The sequence below is a fragment of the Pezoporus occidentalis genome, unplaced genomic scaffold (genome assembly GCF_034315485.1).
Source record: "Pezoporus occidentalis ecotype Australia unplaced genomic scaffold, CSIRO_AGI_Poc_V1 ctg36, whole genome shotgun sequence".
NCBI classification, from domain to species: Eukaryota; Metazoa; Chordata; class Aves; order Psittaciformes; family Psittacidae; genus Pezoporus; species Pezoporus occidentalis.
The window spans coordinates 2,650,067-2,673,823 of NW_026915591.1; the positions used below are offsets into that span (position 1 = coordinate 2,650,067).

At 45.4% G+C, this 23,757-nt stretch overlaps 1 long non-coding RNA gene across 1 annotated transcript; it reads right to left on the reverse strand.

Moving 5' to 3' along the window:
- Positions 1-3,334: 3,334 nt before the first annotated feature.
- Positions 3,335-14,025, reverse strand: LOC134169913 (uncharacterized). Its single transcript, XR_009967072.1, has 3 exons — positions 11,096-14,025; positions 4,915-5,072; positions 3,335-3,464 (listed from the first exon to the last, which is right to left on the reverse strand). It is a non-coding gene; the product is annotated as an uncharacterized LOC134169913 (long non-coding RNA).
- Positions 14,026-23,757: the final 9,732 nt, after the last annotated feature.

Here is a 23,757-nt window from a genome sequence, read left to right on the forward strand (position 1 = left end):
CTTGCACAAAGTCTGAATAATTCACCTGCCTCCCCCAGTCTGGCAGTACATCTTGCAGCAGCAGCAACGCTGGGCTACTCAGATTCATCCTTACAAACCCATCTGTGTTCATCCTTCCCTGTCAGCCTTTTAGACCGTAATGATGAGTTAACTGGAAAACCTTTGAGAATTCTTCCCCTCCCAGTGCAATTTTGCATTATTTGAGAAAATGAACCCTCCCTTATTCACATTTCTTAGTTACTGATGGGTACGGGAAAGTGCTACAAATGTCTTGTTTTAGCCAAATTCTCTGGCTGGCCCAGCTCCCGTACCAAGAAAGCTGACTTGCACTGTCCCCCATGACCCTTCCATCACTTTAGTCAGGCAATTTTTCAGCCCCCAAAAAGCCATTGCAGAATCAGGAATTAATTTGCTGCATCATCATTTTCTGCATCATCAAGCCCTATATGACTGGAAGAATACAAGAAAATACATGTCTTTTTTTTAGACTATATTTTTAGGCTTTCCCAGGTTACATCAATCTATTTTTAGACTAAATAACTATACTCTTCACTCACCTTCTGATGGTTAGTCCTGATGGCAGGAAGATTGTTGAAAGAGATAGATGTAGTCTGTGTTGAGAAGTGCTCAACAGGGCAGCCTCTCATTCTCCATTCCAGGAGCCAGTACTCTGTGCTAAGTTGTGCATGGGGAAAGGGCATAATAGAAAAAATATATCTGACATTAGTAAAGGAGGAGAGGACCAGCAAGCATCACGTTTCCTTCCATGTAAAGTTAAAGCCAAAAATGTAGGAAATAGATAGAGGAGTTTAAATGTGTGCTGTCATTCACTTCTCCAGAAGGTCCACAGTGCTTCATAAGAAATGGTAGCTCCTGTAATGCAGCATAATCTGAGATGAGGTGATTGAGTTTTGGTTCAAAGTTTGAGTCTGGTTTTTTGGAAAGAAGAAAACTACATCACCTGAAAGAAGTCAGTGATGAAGCTTTGTTATATGGTGTAAAATGTCTGAGCAGATGAAGTGATGGCATATTAAATTGTACTTTTACACAGAAAATGCCAGGGGACTAGATATAAAATCCAGGCAAATCCACAGCAGCAACTCTACACATATTTACGTGCAGGCCCCTAATGACTGGCACAATCCCCAGAAGGCAGAGATGGATTGGTTTGTATCTTGTCATCTCTTCAGATAAAGCAATGGAGCTTGGGGTGGGGGTAGACGACTATTATGTTAGGCACACACAACAGAAACGTTAGTGAAATGTAAACTATTTAACTCAGAAAGGAGGTAAAAGGATGAAATTTAATATTCAAGATGTGAGAACAGACGTTCCCCTGGACTCTGTCCATATATAGTCAAGGATTTTCTGGGTTAGAGCCAGTATTTCCATTGAAGCACCTTGTTTGAAAAATCTTTTCTGTCTTTTACTCCTTTGAGACAAAACCCAAATGCTGCTTATCTGAACTTGTCCACTTTGCACTTTTCTTTTTGAGAACCTGCAAGGGAACATATGACCCTGTAAACGCATCCCTGTTCCTGCCACAGATAACATATTACATACCATCAAAAAAAAAAAAGGGGGGGGGGGGAATATCAATGCAAAGACAGATGAGCATTTTATAATGAAGATATATTTCCTGCTTCCATTTTACAAAATCTGAGTCACCCTGGCTCACGTTGGGAAGAACCAGTGTTCAAACCTGCAGAGATATTATCTGCCTTCGGAATTTTTGGGAAAACTCTCAACCTTATTTGGAAAAGTGGGATCTGCTGTGATAGCCATGGCCTTGACTATCTGGGAAAAGGGTCCTAAACACCTTCTCCCTCCAGATTAACTCCTGATCTATCTGTGTGGCACCCTCTGGGGCCGATGGCACCTTAGACATCTCACACTTGTTTCCAGAGCACTCCACAACATCTCAGGCAACCTCTCCAAGGGCTGAAGTCCTCTTTGCCCTATTACTTCTATTAATGCAAGACTGTGCAATCAGTGGTCCTAAATCAGCAATATACTTATGAATGCACAGCTTTTTTCCTGTGCCTCCCCTCTGAGACCAGGGCCACAGTACTGGGTTCAGGCTGTGGGAGAGAGGCAGGGAACAGAGACCTGACCAGCAATAGGTATCTCTACCCTATAGCCAGCATTCTCCAGCGTCTCAGTCTCCAGCAGATAGGACAGGATAAGAGCAGGTCACATGCGGAGGTAAAAGACACTCCAGCCCTGTCCCTGTTCTAGGAGGAATCCTGTGCCAGTAGGATTACGGTGCTGGGTTCATGGGGCAGAATAGACTCTGCATCACAGGAAAAGCCACCCTGGGGGGCCGGGGCTGGGAGGTGGGAGCTGGCTGCCAGCAGAGTGAGTGCAATGGTTCTGCATCCAGAAGACGAGCAACATACCACATACATTTACACACTCACCAGTAACACAAGACCTGGCAGCCCCTCAAAGATGAGCCATGGTTTGGAAATCAAAGATATTTTTCATTTCCATTATACCCACTGGGTGTCTTTGATTATATTTTGCAAGCAGAATAAGGCAACCAGAACAGTGCAAAAGTGGTGGAAAAAGACACCCTCCTCAGTTTGACACATTTTTTTTTACCATTTGCTAGAGGATGGCTACACCACCACCCCTTACAATGTGAATTTCCTTCATTATAGAATTTTTCTTTTTCCCCTGTAAAAGCCAATGGAATGTAGACAATGAACAATTTCACATTTAGAAGCCAACTTTTCATCAGAGTTTATCCTTTTGATTTTGAAACTGGCTCATTTAAGCTGGAAAATTCTGTGAAATGTTGCAATAAAAGAGGCTCTATTTTTGCATTAGCTAAAATATGCACACACAGAAAACCCAAGCAATACAAAAGCAAGCAAAGAAATGCCCAGCCCGTAAGCTCCAAGTTGCTTAAAATTTCTCATTTCAAGTACAAATGCCTCATAGATCCTCGCCATCTCTAATAATAATGCAAGCTGCCACCCAACAACAGCATAACATTTCCACCAGGCAGTATATTTTTCCTTGCAAAACTTAGTGAGTGTGGCTTCAGCTGCCTAAATGCCATCTCAGTCTGTTGCAATCGGCTGTAAACTTTCAAGATACTGGTCATATGTCATAAACTCACAACAGTTTCTGGATTTGCCTTAGGACTAAAATGTTCCTGGGCAAAACCAATTCACTGAGGAAGAAATCCTACCCTTTGTTGTTTTCCTGATTCCCTAGAAGTAACTTCTCACTGATTTCCAGCACACCCCCCCCCCCCCCTTGCCTACTTCTGTGCATGCCATTTTACTTTATACATCAGATCCATCCCAGTTCCAGCCATTAGAAAGAGTATCTTGCTCTTCTGTACTGCAAAGCAGAACAGTAATTGCACATTCATGGGGGGAAGGCAAAAGGAGAATCCAAATCCAGGATAGGCTTCTGGCCAAAGCAGCTCAGTTTTTCCATCTCATCTGCAACTGAGACATGAAAAGTGCAGGTTAGCACTGGGCAGCACCATCCAACAGCAGATTGTGGCAATCTTATTTCTAAAGGTTGTGCATGTGACTCAAGTTATGGATTTTTAGACCAAATACAGCAGCACTAGATACAAGGAGGATACATTCAGCCACTGAATCAAAGTTTGAGGAAAGGGTAGGATTTTTACATTCATATGAAGCCCGCATATAATTGCTGGCAGATATTTATAGAACATGACCATATGAACTCTGATCGACAGTCAAGAAGTAAGATAAGTTACATGAATTCAGTGCTGCCAGTTTAACATAATTTCCTTTCAACACTGTGACCAAATTGCCTTGATGTTCACACCTGTAAAATGGGGACAGTACTTTATGCCTTTTACAGGGGATAGTGTTAGACACATTAGTTAAATTATTTGGAGAAGCATCTTCATACACAGGACACACTTCATACTGCAAAATAACTTTATCTGTACCAGCTGGTGTTGCACAGGAGGAGCTGAAATCTAAACCAGGAAAGTGAGGGAGAAAGTCAGCATAATTTCCTGTTGGTAGGATGTGCTCTGCAAGTGTGACTAAGAATATAGAACAGAGGGACCTTGCAAGCAGGTTTTTTTAGCCTGCTTTCCTTCTCTCACCAGGTTGTGCTCATGCAACGCCATGGTCCCCAGGAAAGGCATTTCTTATTTACTCAGTGTGTGAGCAGAACCCAGTCCTTTCACCTCAAATCAATTTTCCTTAGATTCCAGAGCAGCTGTGGTGCTATGTGCCAGCAACTGTCTCCTATCTCGCATGCTCATGCTGTGCACAGTTGTCCCCTCTGGTTGCAGAGTAAATTAGAGGAGCCACCACAGTACAGCTGAGAAAGCAATGGAAAATCCAGCCAGGAAGCTTTTTCTTCTTGATTTCTGTGAGGTTCTCCATGTTTGCTAAGCTCTGTGGGCTCAGTAGTGGGAACTGAAAAAGAAAAACCATCACACACAATTTTTCTGTGCCTTGCAAAAGTCAAATAAATCAAGAAATAAAACATCAAGGCATCTGTGATACAAGACTGGGTTCATGAATGTTTAAAACATTTAAACTCTGTCTCTCTGGCTTCTAAATCTGGTTGCTGGGATTTCATTATTCTATCTATTTTTTAAGGTATAATCACTTGTATCTTAAGAATTGTCTGACTGTGTTCTGTATTAAACTTTGCATGACTTGGATAGATCTGCATCGCACTGCCCATCTTTTCTGCCTTCAGATTTATCATCTGAAAATTTTCCACGTGACACCAGTGAAGTCCCCATCGTCAACAGTAGAGCCAGCCATGCCACCTCATTATTTCCACCCCTTTGCTGCCTCATTAGAGATAGGCCAAGTGTCTCGCTGAATCACAGTCGCTCTGCTCAGGCAGATGGGCAGCCCCACATCACTCCAAGAGGCAGGCACAAGGTGAGCTTACCATTGCCACCACAGTCCTGTCCATCCATCCACTGTGCCACAGTGTATCCCTTTGGCCATCTCTTCACCCAGAGTGGTGACAAGCAGTGTAGATTAGGTTACCCACCACAACCCCAGCATGAAGCTGGGACTTTACCCACAGCTCCTGGCCCTGGCAGCCTGCACAAAGGAAACAAGCAAAGGGTGGAAGAGGAGGTGGCAAAGAGCTCAGTATGTATTTGCTAATTGGTGGAAGACCTGAAAATAGACCCTTCTGCCTCATCTTACTCAGTCCCACATGGGTTCCTCTCTGTCTCCAAATTCTAATTGTCCTGGGGGTTGTGCAGGGAACATGCCCCCAGTAGGTCTCTGTTGTGCCTGTTGTTAGATCTTAGCTATGGCTGCTTAATTCTCATTAAATAGCTAAGTTTCTTTTAATCTTCTTCCAAAACAAGGAGCTTAAGCATTAGAACATCTCCTAGGAACTTCCAGCTCTCCTTTGAGAAGATATTTCTTTCTATTGAAGGGAAAATTTCCCAATAACTCTTCTGCTGCCAAGCATCAAGGCCAGAGGCAACGCCGTGCTCATCCCTCATCATTTCCTAAGGGACTCACACATCCCAGGCTGTGCCCTCTGCCTTTACTTTCCCATTTTCATTCCAGCCTGTCTGCTTGAATTCATTCAAAGGTGTAAGAAAAAAAACCTCTTGGGACAGTCTGTCCAGTGCTGCACCCACCGCAGTAAAACCTCAACTGCTGTACTACTGGTTCTTATCAGCCATCACACCTTAAAGTACAGAAGGTGTGTCTAATATTAGCCAGGAAACGTCCTGGTGAAGACCTGGACTTTTTCAGCTAATCAGTACTAATAACTTCCTATGTTTGAAGACAGCCCATAGGAAATGCAGCCTGACTCATCTACCCTGTAATTAGATGAACTCGAAAAAGTGCAGGTGTCTGCATCACACAGGCGCATTAGCCAAGGTGCAGAATATGCTTCTGACCAAAGGGCAGATATTAGCAGCAGTAATTTCCTCCATTGATATAATATGAACAAGCAGTATTCCTGACAGATTTTGCATCTGGCTGAGGCTGGAGACTTGAGCAGTCATTTTCTTCCTTACCTCTCTTACGGAAAATCAGTAATATGCAAAAAAAACTTTGATTTATTTTTTACATGTTTGCAAATTACTAGAAAATAATTATGAAGCAAAATTTCATGAAAACAAAAAGATATTCAGGCCCATTCGCTATATAGGTAATACCTAGACTGTGAGTCTTACCCAAGATGTTTGTTTCCTGTGTTCTTTCTTTCCTGCCAAGTTCAGCCGTATATCACTTTTATGTATCTGAAGGCAATGGTGTAATGCAATATGAAGCTATGAATGGGATAAAGTTACGTATTCTCCATTGATTTTCCATTGTATCCATTATCTTTAATGCTGGAACGCAGGTTACTGTGAGCGCCGGAAGCCTCTGCACCTCCACAGTGACTGCTGCCTTATGAAAACCGTCCCCTGGGGGCAGATAAAATCAGCTGCAAGTTGCAGAGAGGAGACAGGAGTTCCCCAAAGTGTCCGGCTTAATGCAGGAAGTAAGTGGTTCTCCTCCTGCCTGCAGGAAAGAGAGGGAGAACGTAGACTCGGGGAGGGAGATACGAGAGAGCTGGGAGGAAACCAGAGAAGGGCTGAAATTGAAGGGTGGGAAGAAGAGGGGAAGGAAGTGAGAATGACAGATCTGCCTCAAGGCTTCTTAGCAGCAGAGAAATGCTTTTTACATGCATAAAAAAAAAAAAAAAGGAGGAAAAGAAAGAGATTTGTGGTCCATGATTCTGCTGTTCTCTGCTGCAAAGTTCCCCAGGCATCACCAATATCGCTTCAGGAGAGCAGCAGGACGGCAGCAGAGGGGGCTCCAAATCTATGGCTCCCCAATCCTGGGTCTTGTGGAAAGCAAGCTGAAGGCTCACTGCCATTGCTGCTCAGCACCATGGGTCGGGATGAGCAAGAAAAGTGTTTTCAGGAAGCACTGGAGCTTTCCACCATAGCAGCTCAAGCAAAAGCTTAGTATGGGCACTCAGAAGAGAGAAAGATGAGAAGGGTGAGAGGATGCAGCTGCACAGGGAAAGCAGGGAGGCTTGTGGCCCAGATGGGCCCAGTTGCACTGGGACTAGATGTTAACACTAGCTCCCTAACAAGCTTCTCAAATCTCATTTTTTAAGGCCATGTGTTAACAGAAAACAACTGTTCAAATTTAGAAAGCTCCAGCACCACTTTCCCCCTTGTTGCATCTGGGCTGCAGGAATTAGAATCACCAATGCCACTTAATTCTTCATTCCTATTCTGAAGGGTTAGAAGGGTTAGTCACATGAGTGGTCATCTTGGATGATCCCATGCAAGCAATCCCAGCAGGATTTCTCCATGTATGACTAACTGGTTCTCCTGGGAGCCCGGAGCTTCCCATTGGGAAGGCAAAGGATTACCCTTTTTAATGTCAGAGCTGTCTGCAATCTTAATACCTCAGTCACCACTGCTGCCCCTGTAATGTATTAAGATCAAAATTCTTCTGCAGGAGAAGTTCATCTCCATCTGGCCTTTACTGCGCTGGCTACTCCTGTTGACATCTGTGACTAATTCAGAATCTATGAGACAGACCTATACCAATACAAAAACTCCTTCCTAAAACCCTGCCAGGCTGACCGGCTGGCATTCCTCAGGAAAGCTGCTCAAGAAGAGCTGGCTCTGAATAACTCCATGGGACAACATTTCTGAAACGAGCATCTCATCCCAGTTTACCTTGGAGCACACCAGCTTGCAACCATGGACAAGCTGCTTTGCTTCACCTATCACCCTGGGTACAGAGCTTAGGGACCTTCACGCAAATTGTCCTTCAGGTATTTGGTCTAATGGCTGACACAGAGCAAATCCTTTCCATTAGTTCAAGAAAAATCTGGTACCTTGTTTGCTGTTTTAGCAGGGGCAGAGCTGGAGCCAGACTCCTTCCCGCCCGCCCCCCTTGCTCCGTGGTACGTGCATGTGCTGCGCAGCAGGACCTCTTTTCTCATTTAAACAGCCAATTAAAGCCTACTTTGGCACTTAGCACATGACATCAACTTGCAGTACTTAAGCCTCCTAGCACAGTGTGAATTTAATTTGATAAAGGGGCAACTAATAAAGATCTTGGAAGGCTGGTTAAAGTTCATTAAGCCTTTCCTTTCAAGGTACACTTGCCTCCAGTGCAAAAGCTTGCCTCTATGGGTTTTTTTTTAAAGCTGTGTTATATCCTGCCACCAGAAAAAGGTGCCTGTGTCACATCCCAACAGGGTATATTTAAAGTCTCACTGTTAAGTCATGTCAGGCCTTGGTTTCTTGCCCAGAAATGTGCAGAAAATAAAGTAAAAGCCCCTTTTCCCGAGTGCGGGGCGAGGAGTGCAGCATGGGTTGGTGCAGGCAGGCTCCAGAGAGGGGAACTGGGCTTCTGTCACACTGAGCTGCATTCATCCTCCTTCTCTTGAACCATCCGTAATTCCAGATGGCTTTCATAAACAGATGAGGAGGCTCCTCTGAGATCCCTGGTTTAATGAAGCCCGTATGGCTGACTCATGTAATAAGTATTTAATCATGCTGATGAAAATGGTTTTTAAAACTTCCACCACACACACAGTGCTGTTCCCCGTGCAGCCACGGAGCTGATAGCACGTCACAGCCAAGGAACCTCTGTTAGCCAGAGCCTCTCCAGGTGCCTGCATTGACTTCCATCAATGAGTTATAAACGTGCACATGTGCTTGTGCATTGCCACCCTCCAACAAGGACCTGTTCACCTTTGAAGAGACCCATCAAATCGCCTAAAGAAGTGCCACAAAAGGCATTTATTTCCAAGCTACACATTCCCTGTGCAGCTGTTTCAGAGGTCACTCAAGGGTTAACACTTCAGTGTTTATCTCTTCTCATTAGTTTCTGTTTGTGCTCTCAATGCCCATGCCCTAAAAATCTGCAGAGCTTAAGTGGTCTCCATTTGTAAAGAGAGAGATGCCACAATCTCTTGCAAATACTGAATCATCTTAAGTGGAATTTATTCCTCTTGTCAGCAGAAGTCATTCTCAGTGTCATGAAGGAGATGGGCCTTTACCACTTAGCCTGACCAGCAAGTCGAAGGAGGTGATCCTGCCCCTCTACTCTGATCTCGTGAGACCTCACCTGGAGTATTGTGTGCAGTTCTGGTGTCCTCAACATAAAAAGGACATGGAACTGTTGGAACAAGTCCAGAGGAGGGCCATGAGGATGATCAGGGGACTGGAGCACCTCCTGTATGAAGACAGGCTGAGAAAGTTGGAGCTGTTCAGCCTGGAGAAGAGAAGGCTGCGTGGAGACCTCATAGCAGCCTTCCAGTATCTGAAGGGGGCCTATAGGGATGCTGGAGAGGGACTGTAGTGATAGGACAAGGGGTAATGGGTTAAAACTTAAACAGGGGAAGCTTAGATTTGATATAAGGAAGAAATTCTTTACTGTTAGGGTGATGAGGCACTGGAATGGGTTGCCCAGGGAGGTTGTGAATGCTCCATCCCTGGTGGTCTTCGAGGCCAGGTTGGACAGAGCCTTGGGTGACATGGTTTAGTGTGAGGTGTCCCTGCCCACGGCAGGTGGGCTGGAACTAGATGATCTTAAGGTCCTGGGGCCATTCCTAGCAAGTCTCTGCTTCTTAATGGCATAATGTACACATCCTCGGACTTCTTGAACACTTTTAAATTTCTAGTCTAACTGGTTTTGTTGCACAATATGTTAGCACTTGTAGCCTGGGAGAGAGGGTAGGAAGGAAGTTGTTATCAGAAGCTGATAGGAGGGAAGTTGTATCAGAAGTTCTTTGTTTATATGCAGGAGCAGATAAGTTGACTCATATCTTTGAGTCCCCACCACTGCAATACTACACATCCCCATGCACATGCCATGTAAGACACAGGCATGGGCATACAGAAGATGCTTCAACCCCTGCCCCAGAGATAATGTAAGCGCTTTCTAACCACCTGTGCTTGTTGTAAAACCTAGAAATGTCTTGAGCTTGTTCTTAGCAAAATCTCTCACCCTTTTCCTCTTGATGCTGTGTTGCATTCACCGGCTGTCACAGCAGGCGAGTGGGTTTGCAGATAGCACTGGGCTGATGTAATTTGGCCAAATTTGCTCTCCATGACCATCCTCTCACCACTTTGTGTGTAATTAAAACATGACAAGACCCTGTTTCACAAGACAAATGAGAAGAGGATTGGTGGGGCACCTCCAATGTAACAGGTTCAGATGCAGCACTGTAAATTACTTTGTTTGGAGAAGAGTGGCCTTTCTTCAGGTTGAAGAGTTGGTGTCCTCAATGTAAAAAGGACATGGAACTGTTGGAACAAGTCCAGAGGAGGGCCACGAGGATGATTGGGGGACTGGAGCACCTCCCTTATGAAGATAGGCTGAGGAAGTTGGGGCTGTTCAGCCTGGGGAAGAGAAGGCTGTGTGGAGACCTCATAGCAGCCTTCCAGTATCTGAAGGGGACTATATAAGGATGCTGGGCAGGGACTCTTCGTTAGGGACTGAAGCGATAGGAGAAGGAGTAACGGGTTAAAACTTACATAGGGGAAGTTTAGATTGGATATAAGGAACAAGTTCTTTACTATAAGGATGGTGAGGCACTGGAATGGGTTGCCCAGGGAGGCTGTGAATGCTCCATCCCTGGTGGTGTTCAAGGCCAGGTTGGACAGAGCCTTGGGTGTCATGGTTTAGTGTGAGGTGTCCCTGCCCATGGCAGGAGGGTTGGAACTAGATGATCTTAAGGTCCTTTCCAACCCTAACTATTCTGTGATTCTGTGATTTCCAGAGCATGAACTTAAGTGAACGTAACTCCATGTAACTTCATCAGGTGGTGACTGGAAGACCACATGATTTCAGTACCTTTTAAGCTTTCTTCAGAAAGTCATTCCTCCTCCTCTTCTCCAGAGAAAACCCAGGACTAATGGTCTCTTCCAAGCAGGCTGCATGCAGAGGGCAAGTGTGACCCTCCCTGGGGCAAGGCTGAGGACCTTAGACCTGTTCTCATGTGCTCTTGTCACTGAAATAATCCCGTGTGGGCTTAAGGCTCAATGTCAAGATTTTAACTGATTTCTTAGGGGATGAAGCCCATAAATCACTACCTTGGAGGGTGGGGAAAGGCTGGAAAAGTCAGTCTTTACCTTTACAACTGGCTCATCATTATTCAGCAGGTCCAGCCACCACTTCTTGAGAGCTCTGGGGAAAGGAAGACAATGAATCCCATACTATTCTGCACAGGCTGCTGGCCACAGGCAGAGAAAGGCACCCCTGGTTTTATCTATATGGAATTTTGTGGATCAGTCTAAATTTTGGCAGACAGGTATTTGTTGTCTTCAGCTGAATTAGTTTTAATTTTAAGTGTTGGGGGCAAAGCCACTTGAAGAGCTTTGATCTGCAAGATTATCTTTTCCAAATTCTAGAAATGTTGAAATCTGAAGGTGTGTTTGCAGTATGTTATCAGTTACAAGATTGCTTACATCCTAGGAAAAGGCTTATTTTCTGACATGAGAGCAAACAAGATCTCCTCCTCTTCATGTCATCAAGAGTTAGTGTCTTTTTGTAAGCAATTTATTGTTCAAATCACTGAAATGTAGCACAATATTCATGGCTTTAGAAAATGTGGTGGTTTTTTTTTTAATTTCCCTCACTTGATTTTATAAGACTTTTTTTTTTGTTTTCACTTCTAAACATGCACATATGTTGAAAAGATACCAGTATAGGCTGAACAGAAAGATGACTGTGATACTGTCTCATCCACTTATAAACAGTGTCTTACCCCATGCTTTGTGATTGACTAAGGTGTCCATTGTGCATAGTAGGTGCTGCTTTAAATAATTGTTCTTAGGTAGTTAGCGTGTTTAAGTGTTTAAGTAAGTCTTCAAGACTGAAAAGTCTTCAAGATTGGGAAGTCTGGTTAACTTTGAATCATATTGGTGTAGCACCTAGATGTACACAGCTGCAAGTAACTGGAGCATTACAGTCTTTAGAGGCTTTATAATGAAAGCCAGAGTTCACTTGCATGAAGTGCTTCATTCTCCCATTCATGAGCTTACAGATTTTAGAGCTGCAGGATGAAACTTTGCAAGTGCAGGAATTCCGCACCCCTTCTTGTATCTCATTTTAGAGCACCTAATTAAGATGTCACCATGACATTTCAGAAAAGCACCCTAAATAGAAGAACACTGGAATAGTGGAGAGGTCTCAATTTCCTTGGGTATGACTTCAAACCCTGGAGTTAAAAGACACTAGAAAGAGAACTTAATGCCTATAAATCTTGCGGTATGAACTGACCCATGACTCACAAAGTGCCCAAGCCCCTAACTGTCAGGAGAAAAACCCTTTATAATACAGTTTGTTGCTATCACTGGAAACTTTAACCCACTGGCTTCACACTCAGAAGGCAAATGGCAGGAGAGGATTTACATGTTCCTCTGAACAAAATACGCCAGGGTAGGAAAACTTGACCTGACAGTTTTGAGACATGCCTGCCATAAATAACCAATTGATTGGCTGACTTGCAAAGCCATTAGCAGGTGTGAGGTGCCTGCTGAGATTCAGACATTGCACAAAATGCTGGAGGTGCCAGCAAAATGGACACAGCAATTGGCTATGCAGTTGTCTTCCAGCAGATCGCTCAGGAGGGCTCATGAAAAATGGAGCAGCTTTCACCTGTCTTGTTTGACACTGTAGCTGTGTAAACAGATTGTGCATGGGATCCAGTCTGTCATGGGCAAAGGGCTAAAAAAAGAGAGATAAAATGAGCACCTTGTGCTTGAGCACTAAATCATTTAGGGAGTAAAATATTTCCAATGAAGTTGGAGATCCTGCCTTGGCAGTTGAAGACGATGAGTCTTCTCTCCTGTAAATCACCACAGCTGCCAAGTGGCACTGGTAGGTCTGAGCTAAAGGGACTTTCCACCCCCTGAAAAGTGGCAGCAGCAGTTATAGGAGAAGGAAATGTGATGACTCAGATCACAGGCTGTCAGTGGACCAGATGTTATGTTTTACTATCAGAGAATGGGTCATTTTTGCCTTTTCTTCCATCCCTTGTCCTCTCAAAGAGTGCATGTGATACACCCACCTTCACTCTCACTGCTGCAACCACACTTTCTGGACTTGGGCTTTTTGCATTGCCCCACCCTGTTGTCAAGGGAAAAGATAAGAGCAGCAGAACTCCCCTGGAGCACTGATTATGAAGTCTTTCATTTTGGAGAACAGAGGCAGTAGGAAGCAGAGTAGACATGATGCTGGTGTACTCCAGACACTCAGTTATACCAGAGATATATGCAGAGTGCAATTGAGTAGGAATCTGGGTGTAAATGGCTACGTAAATAGCAGCATAATGATGAACCAGAGCCAGCTCCTCAGAGAGGCTGCAGCTTCGGGCATCAGCTTTGAACAACCAGAGACAGGGCCTTGTTCCAGTGTCAAACATAAGATGAGAACTGACAACCGGGAGGTAAAAGGAGGGTAAAAAAACGTGGGTATGTGAAATTACATTCAATCTGACCCCGCTCAGAGGCTCAAGTTCTTTCCAACATATTTCTGCTCCAGGAGATAGTGGGCCAGCTCACAAGGTGTCTCCTGCGTTAGCCAGATTGCCTCCTGTGCTCTTAGAAGAGTGAGAAATGCCTAAGTCCTGGCTCTGCCATCACTCAAAGCCATTGGCACTTCCAGAACCAGAAGATTCCTCTACTACATAGGACTTGGTTCCCCTTGACATTTATTCATTTTATGGGTTAGATTTAACAGCTTTTTTTCTCTCTCTCTCTTTCTGGGGAGTAAGGCCTATAAGGGAAGAATTAGTTCCAAATAAATGCAGTTACACAGTACGCAAACATACACTAGCTGAGTATCGACATGCTGCTGCCCAAGTGGTTTCCTGGTGGCTCTTAAAACATCAGAAGTGGTGAGCACCAGGAGAGGATTCATCTGCTTACAGGAATCTGGCCCTTTTCCTATGAACTACAAGACTGTACAAGCGTGACTGCGCCTAAACTCTCCCTAGCTAATCTCAGGTTTTACTGTATAGTACCCTGCTATCCCAGCAACATCTTTCAAAGATGTAAAAACATCTAGTACCCGCATTTTAATGCCACAAAGATACTTTCATGCAGTGCTGCCAGAAGAAGCATCTGCTTGAGCAAACCTTCCAGCAGAGCAATCTGCAGGACACTGAGCATCACTGAAGCAAATACCTCAGCCATGCTGAAGGCTCTGACCCCAGAGAGTGCCAACCTCTGAGAGTTGGCACTGCTGGAGACTGGTATTCATGACTCCTCTTCACACTGGTTTGGCCTGGGGTCTCTAAAACTGGAAGCTGAAGTAACAGGCAAAGGAAAAAAATAAATCAGCTAAATATTTCTCATGTCTGGAATGTGGGAGGTTGAGGGGTTCCCATGTCACATGGGGTATCTCTGCCATCAGGCAGAGAAGGGAAAAGAAGGTCAAAGGAGAGGGACTTTGTGTCTGGAAAACACAGAGGAAACTGCTGTCAAATACTTTGAATTTCTTCTCCCTCTTTTCTTTTTTTTTGTGTGTTTTTTTCTTTTTTTTTTGGGGGGGTGTTGTTTGTGTTTATTTGTTTGGTTTTGTTGCTCTTTTTTGAACTGAGATCAGCCTTCAGCAAGGGATTGGGAGCAAGAAGCTGTTGGGATCTTGCTTCTGTTTTGCAGGCAGTAGCTCCTTTGAATTCATGGTCTTGTCACATAAATTAGGGAGATAAGAATGATCATATTTAATAAGAACAGGAGCTCAGCATCTCATCTCTGACAGAGGTCAGTAATAAATGCTTTGGAAACAAGTACCAGAAAGGGAGGAGTAGTTGTCCCACACCCAGTCACCTTCTAGCCCACAGTGGTTTAGGATCTTCAGAAGGCAGATGCTGTACCCATGGCAGCTTCTGCAGTCAACAGGCACTGTCTGTGCTGGTTTCCATAAGTATGTTTAATCCTATCCTTTGAAAGCTTTAGCCACCACAGCATCAACAGTGAAGTGTCCCACAGTGCCATGGAGCCTGTTAGAAAAGTAGTGGCTTTTGCTTCTTCTAACCTTGCTGTTGAGCAATTTTTTTAGGTACCATGTAGTCCTGATTTTATGGGCTAAAGTGAATAACAGCTCCATGTTCACTTCATAACTACCGAGGGCTCAGTCCATGTCCCATCCTTGCTAGCTTCTTTCCAACAAGCGTCTTCTTTTTTTTGAACTGCCTTTTTTTTTTTTTTTAAACCAAACATTACATTTTGTACAAATACTTTGCTACAGCAGGGAAAGTACTTGATTTTGGAAGAGTCATTTTAATACAGACAGCACAAATGTTTATAAATACATACCTGCACACAGACAGGGCGCTTGTCAAAACACATTCGAAGGATACCTAGGTTCTTTCATGTCTTACATACTCAGAGTGAAAATAACCAGCTATATTTAACCCAGATCCAAGCCCAGACTAAATTATTTTAAAGGTCAATTAAAGAACAGAAAATCTCACTAGCTAAGAGATAAAAAGCTCCCATTAATCTGCAATTCCAAGAGCTTTAACAGAACTAACACACAGAATGAGAAAGTGCAATTAAGTACAATTTCATATAAAAATCACTGACAACCCCAGCTTTCTATACCTGCCAAGACCTGCATTCAGATGACTGCATTTGGCCTACAGCAGTTGATGGAAACTCCATCACTCACTGCGCTGATGTAGTTGTTTGGAAACCAGAGGCTCTTGGCAGGGAAAATACATTTCAGCTTCTGTTGAATGACTGCACATATGACGAGCAGAAAATGAGATAGACCCATAGCCTGTGCTCAAACTTGGATTATGTTTTGGCTGGTGCTTAAAGTTCAGGTCTGAGGCCAAGTGAAGGCTAGAATTTAGCCTGCAACATAATCCTGAAATCACATGGACTCTTCTTCTCAGGTATTGGACTCAGTGACAGAGACCTGGGGTATTTTCTCCCTTGTGATTGCGAATCCGTCAGTTTGGCAGGCGCCACTGTGCTTGCTTCATTCCTTTTCTTTGACCCTACGTGAGTCAGTTCTGAAAAACTCTTATTTGACCACAAATGGAAAAGAAAGAAAAAAACCCAAGGCAAAACCCACAGATCAAATCTGTAGGATGGGTTTGAACCATAGTTCAGTTTTCTATCCCAACAGCCTGCATGATCTCAGCTCAGAGATCTCGGTGCAGCCCCACAACAGCCACAAACAGCCAAAGGAAGCACTTGCGGAGCTGAGACCCCAATGCAATCACCCAACCTGAGCCAGGCATGTGACAGCAGTCCAACTGGAAGAGCAATGAATGCAGTGAGCCAAATCCCTGAAGAACCACCAGGATTTGTTCTCTCTGGCTGCTTGGAAAAGCTATTTCCAGAACTTAACTCAACACCTTCCTTCAACCTCAGAACAACTCCTTGGGTAAACATAATCACCTTCCAGGTTTGAGCCTTACACAGAAAGAGATCAGTCCACATAGGAATGATATTTAGCACAGGTCACAGCTTAAAATGCCATCAAAAATATCTGTAAGGTCATTCATGTTTCAGCTTTGTCAACAGCCCTAAGGTGAGGACACCTCAGTGTGTCCGCTCAAGGTGTGGATTTGTGATGTGCACCAGAACATTTGTGCAATAAACAGAAATGATAGCCCAGCTCTGTTTATTGTGTAGTCTGCAATTCCTTAATGTGTCCAACACACTGAGAGCCCGTTTGAAAAGCAGTGATGGAAAACTTGGAAAGCAAATTGAAGTGAAGAAAAGCCTTTGGTGTAATTTTACAGTGTGTGAAAGACTTAAAGCAAGAAACACAACCAGATGCCACAAGGAAACTACTTTCAATTAGTTCTGCTTTGTGCTATACCTACTGATGAAAAATAAAAACAAATTCATTCTGTCAACAGCTCTATCTATAGCATAATCCTTAAATGAACTCATCCGTCAAACTGGTCTCCTCTGGCAAAACATATTACAGTCCCTGTTTCTCAGCTGTGTGAATCAATCAGCTGTTTCCCAAACCCATTGGTCAACATCTTAGGAACCCAATATATTTTTGCTGTGCTAAACAAGCCAGTTGCAAGGCACCAGCTTCACTACATCACCTATGTACCAGGTGTTCACCTATTAGCAAACTGCAATTTCAGGGGAGCTATCACCCCCATCAAGGTTACATTGTAAATGCACCTGCCCTGGAATGAAAGCAAACCTCTACCTTCTTGCCCCAGCGGTATATATATAGGATGTGCTGCTGCTCATGAGTGGACAAAGCAAGAGCACCAAAGCACAAACCAGTTTTTTTTCTAGGTGCACAGTTCGGAAAGTGATGTTTGAACTAGAAGATACAGGGGAATATATGTGCATTTTTAAGACAGAACTAATGGTTCACAAAGTTGCAGCAGAACCACCCCACCAAACATCACAGACATCACTAGTAGTATTCCATAGCATTTGCAACAGTTCTCAGTGAGGTATGTTCCCCATCCTTGACACAGGACAGCTTTGAAGAGGAGTCTCTTCCAGGGCTCTGAAGGCTGCCACAGTCTAAGAGCACATTCAAAGGGATCCTGTGAGAGACTTACTCTCATTCCCATGTTATTTATAGGAATATACAGATACAGCCACCCTCCATCCTGGATGCACAAAGGGATGTAGGTGTGCAGGTTTCCAAGGGTTTGGGTGCCTAATCTCTCATGCCAGTCTCAGAGGTGGAATTGGGCACACTGAGATGAAACGTGCTGTGCTCTGCATGAGCCACATCAGGACGGAATAGGCAGAGAACAACTTTAGTCACAACCACCAAAGGCTGAAACATGCCTCAAAGTCGTCCTGGAAAAACTGTTTCCCACCAAGACTCACTCATGCTGCGAACAGACATTTATGCAGTTGTTGCCCCTGGGTTCACAGTATTGGATAATAGAAAAAAAACAACCCAAAACTACTGAAAGCATAATACAGACCTGAGTGTTTCTTGCAGATATATTGGCTTAGACAGGCAAACTGCACAGTGGTTTTACCTGAGGCCACTTCATGAAACCTTATTACTTAGTTGTTCTTTAATAAAATGAAACCTTTTTATGAAATTTACTGGGAATCCCTCAAAATAATTTATGACACAGTGTAGACATCCAAGGACTTTTGAGCAAGGCAGACATATCAAGGACATCCTGGTCCTACTGTCCCATCAGTGGTACCAGCTACTCTTAGCATCACAGAAGCAGCAATATCTAACTGATAGTATACTGGTTCAAGATAAATTTTCATCACCTCCCATGGATTTCAGTTATGTGGGATATTTGGGAAATTTTGCTTCTGGTTTCGAAATTTTTAAATGTAATTCTTTATAAAAATACAAACCTTTCAGGAAGATCGAGGTAACATTTCCTCAAGTCCTAGGGTGCGAGCAGAACAGCACAAAACCCTTCTCACCAGCAAGCAGGTCTTGTAGAGGTCTTTTATGGATGGACTTGGATCAACACAGAAAATGTGCAGGCAAGTACCTCTGAAATCACTGCAGGAGCTGACCAAGTTATGAGGCTTGGAAGAGGAGAGGAGAGGAGAGGAGAAGAGGAGAAGAGGAGAAGAGGAGAAGAAGAGGAGAAGAGGAGAAGAGGAGAAGAGGAGAAGAGGAGAAGAGGAGAGAAGAGAAGAGAAGAGAAGAGAAGAGAAGAGAAGAGAAGAGAAGAGAAGAGAAGAGAAGAGAAGAGAAGAGAAGAGAAGACCCAAAATATTTTATTCACATTTTTAACGTCAGCACTTATTGGAAGGCTGGGCTACCAGCAGGTTGGAGAAAAGCAAGGTATATGCACAGTGTGGCAACCTCTTCCAGGACGAACACTGACCATGGCCAGACCCAAGAGGATGCGGGATCCTTTCAGCAGGTACTATGTCTCCACTGCAGGGGAACACTGAAGTGACCCTCTGGTGCATATAGATATCAACAAATCCCACTGTATAAAGTGGCAGAGGCAACATGACTCATGGTCTGGTATGGATTTTGACAGCTCAGATATTTCTGCCTAGGGCTGTCAGGCCTGGCCAGTCTCAGCATTGGGCTTGGCAGCTTGAGGAGGAGGAAGGGATGAATTCATCAGGGCTGAAACCAAAGTCAGACTTCCCTGAGGAATAAAGCTGCAGCTCCAGGACACACATACATCAGAGGAATCTTGGAGCCTGCAGGTGCCTGGTCTGCATCCATGCATGGGGACAGATGGGGAAGTGTGTCAGTGAAAGATCTCTGGCACCAGTACCCCTGGGAGGAATGAAAAGATGCCAGTGGAGCTGGCCAAAACACAAAGTAGACAAGGCATGTATCACTGGAGAGTCAAATAATATATGTGTGGCAGAAAAAGCTTAAGTTTGAGGAATGAAACACCACCGCTCACAGGCAATGGCTGCAAAGGGCGTGGGAAGTCAACTGGTGTTCATATTCTCTAAACCCAAAACCCACCATCCCAAGTCCCATGGCATCACCACAGAGAAGCAGCCTCAGCATCTTTCCTCTGTCATAGAACACACACACCCCTCCTTGCAAGCAGCAGAAGGGACATCCTTAGATCTGCCCAGAAGCTCACTCCCCTCTTCACTGAAGGATCTGATGTAGTTTCCTGCCCTACATGGTGGGCTGAGGCCATCCGCCTCTCTTGCCCTCGCCGCCTCATCATTCAAAGGCTCATCTGTAAGAGAAGCTCAAGGACCTGCTTAGGGTACCACCAAACCCAATCCTGCGAGTCAGCCCCATGCCCTGCTTGTGAGCTGGTGTAACACACCAGGAGGCTTTTCACAATGATGCGCTGAGCACACCTTGGCTGTTCTTTGTGTCCCCAATTTGCTCTACAATCATAAGAAGTAAACCAGTTTTTCGTTTCAAAGACAAAACTCTGTCTGCTGCCACAACCTTAGAACCTAAAACCGCTGTACCTGAGTGTGAAGCATTGCTGATTCATACCAAAGCAGCAAAACTGGCAATATGGCAGAATTCTGCTGCCTGGGGCTCTGGAGTCATATTCTGGCACATGTACGGGATCACTTAAAAAAATCCATATCGGTGCCATTAAAGAAAGTATGAAGCAGATACTTGAATTCTGAAAGAGATAAACATAATCTGTTCTGTTCAAAGAAAGGCAAAAAACATGCTAAATGTTCATAGCATTTTCAGAAAGAAAAAAAATCATTATTTAGACAAGGGAGACACAAGAACTAACATTGAATTAAGTGTTGGTCACTTCCCAAAATCTGCAGGGGAAGACAGCAGACACACAGGGGCAGATGTGGGCCTGGCTGCAGGCACAGGGCTGCTTTGGGCTTTTCCCCCTGTGATGCTGCTGGGGGCCAGGGCAACGTTTTTCTACCTTAAAAAAACCTTTCTCTTGCTGAGGGGTTTTCAGCACAACCAAAGCGGCGCAATCCAAATGAAAAGGTGCAATCCTCAGAAACAGCGCAGATAAACAAGAGGACAGCCACTAAACTGGAACTGTGTTCCAGGCCAGGAGCAGAGCTCCAGGGGTGCCTAGGGCACAGCAAACCCAGCCCAAGCCAAGGGCAGGCTTCAGTGTGGGCTGGGGATGCCCACGAGGGCATCGCTGGGCATGAGCAGTGCCCCCAGCCCGAAGCGTTTTTTCCTGCTCTGCTCACAACACATCGATGAATAGAACACACGCTGGAAAGCTGAGGGCTGCAAACCCCTTGCCCTCATCACCGGGACACTTGTGCTCCCTGTCCCTGCATCCCGCTGTCTCTGGGACGCTGCCCTGAACACTTGTGTCCTTCACATCCCTGGGATGGCGGTCATCCCCCAGCCCCGGTGCTGAGACAAGCTATAAATATTCCTCCCAACCTTCCCTCATCACTCAAGCCCCTGGCACCCCGGCAGTGGCCGCAGCCGCTGTGGATCAGCCGAGCACCACCTGCTTCCCCCTCCCAGCAGGATGCCCGCAGATGCTCGAAGCCCCGGGGGCGATGGGACATCCCGGCAGCTCTCCCGGAGGCACCGCAGATTAGCGGCTCTGTTTTACAGCTGATCCTCTCCCACCCCCTCCAACTTCATTTAACTTACAAGAATTCAAGGCAACGTGGCAGGACAGGCAGGATCTATATATAAACCCCAGTGGCCATTTTGTCAAGCAAACCCCAACGAGCAAATGGCCCCTGTACCTGGAATGCGGGTATAGGCAAGTGACAGGTCAGCAAAGCAGCTGCCCTCTCCTTGCAGCACAATGGGGATAGCAGAGATACCATCAGCACTATTTTTTCCCTACTCTGCTGTGCATTGAAAAATTTATTCTAGGAGCATTATGGAGCAAGGGAGTAAAAATAGATATGCAGGTTCAGCAAATGGCTCCACTCCTTGCATTTCAGCCTTTTTTCACAGACAATAGAAGCAAAAGTGTTGTGCTACCCTACTAAACTCTGTGTGTTTGCTCAGCAGCTCCTGATAACAACACTTGTTGCTTTCATCAACCTGGACATTTCTGCAGTTCCCATTAAACCAGAAAAGATGAGTCTTTAAACAGATCAGCCTGGGTGCAAAGTGTCAAAATGTTTGCTGCTGTGGCCCTAGTTGAAGTTAGGTTTTACTTATCACTATTGGCATCACCTGATGTTAACTACATGGTAAGGAAAGTTAGAAGTAAGGTTTACTTTGCTCCAAGACCTCTTGCCTGGGGGCAAGCAGCCTGCAGAGGCTACTGGGCAATGGGCCTATTCTCTCATGCTCTCACCACCCCAGTGCTGAGCCCCATGCATGTCCCCACACCAAGGCCAGGTGGGATGCAGCTGCCACAGCCACCCGCTGCATTTTAGCTCAGTGATGCTCAGCGAACACACAAGCATTGCGCCACCAACCCCTGCAGCTGCTGTGCCCAACAATGTGCTGTCACAGGGGGCTGAAGTGGGCAGCTGGGCCCGGTCTCCGGAACATGACAATGGTCAAATAATCCTGGTGTTAACACCGGTGGAGGTGTTTCAGCAAAACAGCCTGGGAGGTGCCACGCTGGTGCTGGGAATATCTCCAAGCTGCTCAACCATCCCCTGGGGCTCTTCTAGACCCTTGGGACAGGCGAGCATGTTTCCAGCCAGCTCAGAAGGGGCTGAGTGACAGGCTTTGACCTCGGGCTCTCCTCTGGTTTCCTTGAAGGCAAAGGATGGGGTTCCAACAGGACCACCGCAGGCAGTGAGAGCAGATCAGGCAAACATCACAGGTAGCTCAGACACAGAAGATGACAGAGCAGCAGGACTGATGTCCCCAGCCCGGCCCTGCAGACCCCCTGCACAGCAGGGATTGTGCAATGTGCTTTTGAACGTACGCTCTGCTATGGGCTGCCAAAACAGCAGTTTCAAGAGGGAACCCAACAAATCCTTCCTGTCCCCTTACTCCCCCCCCTCCCCTCCACTCTTGGCCACCTTCCTCCTGACCCAGGGGGACAGCACAACCAGGGAATCCCTTTACCTTGGTGATCTGTAGCCTTGGCTTCTCTGAAGCTGGAACAACCTAGAGCAGTCCTGCAGCCACTCCAGGACCAGCCCGGATGTGCCAGACCCCAGCCCTAGCAAAACGAGTCCCTCTTGAGGGGTTGGATCCTGAAGATTCAGGCTTCATTGAAAGCCTCTGGCATTTACGCTTCTCACACTTTCGCAGCAGCAGAACAACAGCAGAAAAGGGGACTGACACTCAGGCACCCATGACACCCAGTCATGCCCTTCATCATCACTCAAAGCCCCTGAGCTGGCACAGGACGACAAAGAGCTTTTAAATTCACCAAATTACCAACAAAACCTCACCTGTTTTTACAGGCAACATCCTTCAGATTCTGCTCTTTAGACCACTCCACTCAAATGTGTTCCCTCTGCAGCACAGAAAGGGACATCAGTCCTCAGCTTTCCAAGAGCTCGTTTTATACAGTCATAGAATAGTCAGGGTTGGAAAGGACCTTAAGATCATCTAATACCAACCCCCCTGCCATGGGCAGGGACACCTCACACTAAACCATATCACCCAAGGCTCTGTCCAACCTGGCCTTGAACACTACCTCCCTGGGCAACCCATTCCAGTGCCTCACCACCCTAACAGGAAAGAATTTCCTCCTTATATCCAATCTAAACTTCCCCTGTTTAAGTTTGAACCCATTACCCCTTCTCCTGTCACTACAGTCCCTAATGAAGAGTCCCTCTCCAGCATCCCTATAGGCACCCATCAGACACTGGAAGGCTGCTCTGAGGTCTCCACGCAGCCTTCTCTTCTCCAGGCTGAACAACCCCAACTTTCTCAGCCTGTCTTCATACGGGAGGTGCTCCAGTCCCCTGATCATCCTCGTGGCCTCCTCTGGACTTGTTCCAACAGTTCCATGTCCTTTTCATGTTGAGGACCCCAGAACTGCACACAATACTCCAGGTGAGGTCTCCCAAGAGTAGAGGAAAGAGGCAGGATCACCTCCTTCGACCTGCTGGTCACGCTCCTTTTGATGCAGCCCAGGATACGGTTGGCTTTCTGGGCTGTGATTGCACACTGAAACCTGTTCATGTTCATTTTCTCATCGACCAACACCCCCAAGTCCTTCTCCACAGGGCTGCTCTGAATCTCTTAACAGCAAGCTGTAGGGACTGGAGGGACAAATAGAAGGCAAATTAAACACTTTATAAGCCTCTCCCAATTTAATTGTTATGGCCAAGGCTGCTCTGGTACCCTTAGGTGCTAGGAAGATCCCTAAAGCAAACACCTTCAAAGGACCAATCCAACTCTCCCTGAAGTCAGGAGAGGCAAATCCTGCATGTCAAAGCTGGGGCTAAAACATGCACAGAACCCTCAGAATCACCATTCA